The sequence below is a fragment of the Mauremys mutica genome, chromosome 3 (assembly GCF_020497125.1).
Source record: "Mauremys mutica isolate MM-2020 ecotype Southern chromosome 3, ASM2049712v1, whole genome shotgun sequence".
Lineage (NCBI taxonomy): Eukaryota > Metazoa > Chordata > Testudines > Geoemydidae > Mauremys > Mauremys mutica.
In genome coordinates this window covers 196,496,623-196,501,561 of record NC_059074.1, presented here as the reverse complement: position 1 = coordinate 196,501,561, position 4,939 = coordinate 196,496,623, and positions in this window count along the sequence as shown.

Sequence of the window (4,939 nt, the reverse complement as noted above, 5' to 3'; positions counted from 1 at the left end):
CACTAATTATTGAAAGGTTTTTTTGATTTTGTAACTCTTCCTCTGTCCTGTGCTACTCCTGAGCAGTATTCTCTCATTCAAATGTGATCTGCTGTGCAAAATATGTCTGCCTGTATCTGAAAGGATACTAAATCTCTACCTTTATTTTAATGATACTTTATATCTTATAAAATCACAGTATAATTTCAAATGGGATAACATTTTAAGAGCTGGACATATATGGGAGAGGATAGGTTTTATGTTGAACTTTGCAAATGGGCAGATTTTTGTCTTGAATTTCAGTTAAGCTTTACAAATCAAAGTTCTTGTGTCACTCATTTTATTCACATGAAAGGCTGCTCTGGCCAGTCCTTATTTTCTGCATTGGTGTTAAAAACAATCATCAGGTAGCTTGATTTGATATGGATAACTGAAATCTGAAATTGCACATCACTCAGGAATGCTTGGTTTGGATTTCTTCTATAAACTGATGATAAACTTAGAACAGTGTACATCTTAAACGTTTCAAGTTTTGAAAGTGAGATTTGGAAATTGCATGATGTGTCATACAACATGTTTCCCAAAACTCCAGAAATCTTTTCTTGCCATATTTCCACATGTTGCTTATATGAGAATTTGTTCTAAGTAGTGATCCCTTCTGTGTATATATATTATATATATATAGGAGTGCCTGTCTATTTATTGTTCAGATTGAAGACCAAAACATTTTCTTAAATATATTTGTGTAACATTTTATTTGTATACATTGTTGTCAGTCAAATATTTAAATAGAGCATGATATTTTAAATCTGTTGATGTAACATGTTAAATACAGTTAATTGTTTTTGAATTGGAAAAATAAAATTGTGATTTAAGTAGCTCTCATGTGCCTCTTGTATATTGTGTATTTAATACAAAGCTGTAAAACTATCAAACACTTCACTGCATAATCAGTAACAAGCTATATTAAAGAATTTTTTTAAAACTATGATCAGTTAGGAGTTTATTCTTCAGCATGTTCCTGTTTTAATCCTAGAATGCAACAGAGACTGAAGAAAGACAGATGTTGAATGGTAATTATGTATTAACTTCCTAGGCATTGTAATACAGGTAAGTTAAGACAACACTAAATAGTAAAGAGTAAGAATAATTTTTAATGACTTTTTTTAATGTCCTTAGGAAAAATATCATGGGGTTTAGAAATCAGACCCATTCATACTAACCTCCATGCTTTTGAGCAGAATGGAAAGGGGGTATTGAAAAGAAGCTTGAGATGAATTTAAAGCATGGCAATTGTGCCCAGTATTTTATATTTATTTAAAGATTACCAAAAAAAAGTCATGTCCAGCCAAGGTATTGTGGCTTTCTTCACACGTTAGAACTTTTGTTCTTCCCCTCCTTGAAGGAAGTGACGTTGCCTTTCATCCCCACCTCTACCCCACATACACTCGAGACTCCCCGTCAACAGGCAGAACTCTGGGGCTGGGCCAAGGGTCCTTGCATGCCTTAAAGCAGTGGTTCCCAAACTGAGGTTCGTGAACCCCTGGGCGTTCGTGAAATTTTATAGGGTGTTCTCGGGGAAAAATTCCCTAATGGCGGACATACTTGTCCCTAGGGACCCCAGACAGAATGGGTCCAGCAGCCTGGAGTCCCTGGACTTCCAAGAGCTAAGCAGATCAAAGCAAACATCTCTATCACACTGAGGAGATTTAAACTTCAAGAGTCCTTATAAGAAATGGAAAGGGGGGTGGATATTTTTTGCTGTTTCTAAAATTAAATAGGCAGCTAGTGTTGTTTTTAAAATTATTATGAAGAAGAAGTTTAAGCTTTGTTGTACCATGCATTGTTTGCCTGGACTGCTCAAGACCTGAATGCTTGTGTAGGAGGAACTCTTTGAGTTGGCTTCTTAAATACCTTCATGCTGTTTCACATCTGATACTCCTTGATGAAACATAGGAGTCTTGTCTTATAACAGGCTTATTCAAAGTGATACAAGCTACGAAAGTGAGATCTTGGAAGAGTGTGGCCGTTTTCATAATGTAATAAAAATACTGTAATTATAAATAATAATAAATAGTGTGTAATAAGCATGTCATAACAACAAATTTTATATTTCCACTGCTTTTATAATCTATGTGCAGGTAGAGGAGAAAATCCCTGGAAATATTCATTTTTAGGAGGGGGTTCGTGACACTTGACATTTTAGTGAAAGGGGTTCACAGGTTGTTAAAGTTTGAGAACCGCTGCCTTAAAGTATGGCTAGAGCTGCGTTGCCTCTGCCTGTTGCAAATCCTGCCTCCCTTCCAAAAGAGTTCCCAGGGATCCCCATTTCTCCTTCCTGCTCTGGACAAGCTAATAGCACACATGTGCCCTACTAGCCCTCAGGGATTTTGTGGCATCCCCATAAGGAACTAAAGGAAAACTGAGGTTGGGCAGAGGCCTGGGGGAGGTTAATATCAAATTGGACAGGGCAGGGGTTGACAAAACTGTACAAAATGAGAGGAGAGCAGAGAACTAGTGTAGGACAGAAGGGAGGAGAGAACTGGAGAGACTGGCAAAGATCTGGGGAAATATAGATGAGGAGGGAGAACTGGGCAGAGGGAGGGCAGACAGTTAAGGAAAGCTTGAGAACTGGGGACAGAAATTGAAGAATGGGAATCTTGGGGAGGGACAGAAATGCAAATGAGAGTGAGGAACAGAGACATAGGGTACATTTGCCCTGCGATAAAAGAACCTCGGCTGGCCTGGGTCAGCTAACTCAGGCTCAGGCTACGGGGTTATAAAATTGAAGTGTAGACATTCGGAGCCTGGGCTCTGCGACCCACCACCTCGCATGGTCTCAGTGCCTGGGCTCCAGCCTGTGCCCGACTGTCTACACAGCAATTTTATACCCCTGCAGCCTAAGGCACATGAGCTTTACTCAGCTGAAGGGGGCCAGCTGCACAGGTCTTTTGTTGCAGTGTAAATGTACCGGTAGAGTGTGTGTGTAGAGAATGGAGCATGTTTGTAGGTGAGGATGGGGGTGTGCCTATATATGTGGTGGTAGCTAGTTTTTTTTCTAGACATGGAAGGGCCAGCACCTAGAGAGAAAATGGGGAAGGTTGCCTATTTCCATTAAGGAGATTGCATGCTTCCTCTTCTGTTCTGAGAGAATGTCCTGCACAAGGGTTTTTTCCCCTGTAAAAAGTTTCCCTTCATATTTCTAGGAATTTTGCTTTCTGGAATGGAGTACAGCACTGAATGGATTTAAGTTATCACCTGATTTTAGCCTCAGGGTGGTGGGAAGGGAAGAATTATAGGAATTTACAGAGGGAACAGCTTGGGAGCTCAGGAATAGCAGTGAAAAGATTGGGGACCTTGTGAAAAGAGGGGAGGTATGGAAGGAATTTGGAAGACCCAAAGTGATTAGGGAGGGAGGGAGAGAGGAAGAGACTGGGCACTTGGTGGTAGGGAAGCAATAGGAAAAAGATATATTAGAGGCCAGAATAGAATGGAATAGAACAGGGATGGAGGGAAAAAATGCAAATTAAGCGGAAGAGAAGAATGGTATATTGGGGGGGGGGGGGTGTACTCTGGACATGGGGGCCAGGGGCAACATGGAACTGACAACAAAAGTTCAGAGACAGAAGAGATGATAAAAGAACTTTTAAGATTAGTGAATTTAAATTGTTCAGACTCCTTATTTTGTTTAATCATAATAGCAGCACTGGTGTGCCGGGTACTTCAAAAACATAAGAAAGCATGCAGTCTAGTATAAAAGTGAAGGGTGATGCAGTTGAGTTGGCATGCAGTGTGTTGGAAGGCTAAATTAAAGAGACATGGGCTGAAGCAAGAACAAGGCTGAGTTGTTACTGGTGGAATGATATAACAAAACTTTGTAGCAGGGATTTGAAGGAGAGGAGTGAGATTATTTGGTGTAATAGAGGAGGGAGGCTATTGCAGCTATAGAGAGCTGCATGAGAAATGCAAACATTAAAGGTGCATTTTAATTAAAATAAGTAAACTAACTAGAGTGTGTGTGGAGCGAGCTAAGAGGAAAGCACAGATTGTACCATGTAGAGTATGAGGAAGTTTAACCTTGCTGAGGATTCAGAAGAAAATTAAATGGTGGGAGCTCAGATCTGGAACAAGTGTGATACATTCAGCATGACAGGCAAGGAAGGTAGCATTGGCTGCAGCTTAGTGACTAGAACAGAGAAGGGAGAGAGGAGGAGGCATTAGCATTATTTCCCTGGTAGATGTATCAGTCTATGCCAGACTTAGCTTTTGGGGGCTACTTATTTACTTGTTTACTATGTCTTTATCCTTAACTGTATCCCTCAGAAGAGTGGGGAAGGTATATGAATAGGCAACCTAAAAGGGAAGATTATTCAGAAATGTTGGAGACCACCATTTTCTCCTGCATTGGTTTAACAGCCCTGGACAGAAGTAATAATGTAATTCCCAGTCCAGCTGAATGGAGGCAGACTTCCCTTTTATTACGCTGAAATCTAGCATGTGCGCTGAACCTAGCTATGCACCTGCGCACCTTTCCCATTATCTCTCTGTCTCCATTAAAGAGAGTCCATTCTTCCTCTTCTATTCTGAGAGAATGTCCCATACTAGGGTTTTTTTCACCTGTGAAAAGTTTCCCTTCATGCTTAATGGATTGGTGGTGATGGGAATTTCCATAACACCAAAGGTTCCCCGTAGTCGTCAGTTTCTTGCTGGAGACACGGAGGGCCATATTGCACAGTTATTTAGGCACCAAAAGATGTAGATAAATATGTAGTCAGATGCTGCTTTCTGTTTTGCTGCACAGCATATTGGGTTTTCAGAAAGGATCCGAACTCTAGCTGCCTTCCCCTTCAGGATGATCATGCCTCCAATATGAGCAAGATCTCCATTTTTCCGGCAGCCATCTCAGGGACCCACATCAGCAATTATAGAATTTGTGCTGCAAGTCAGCTCCATCATCAGG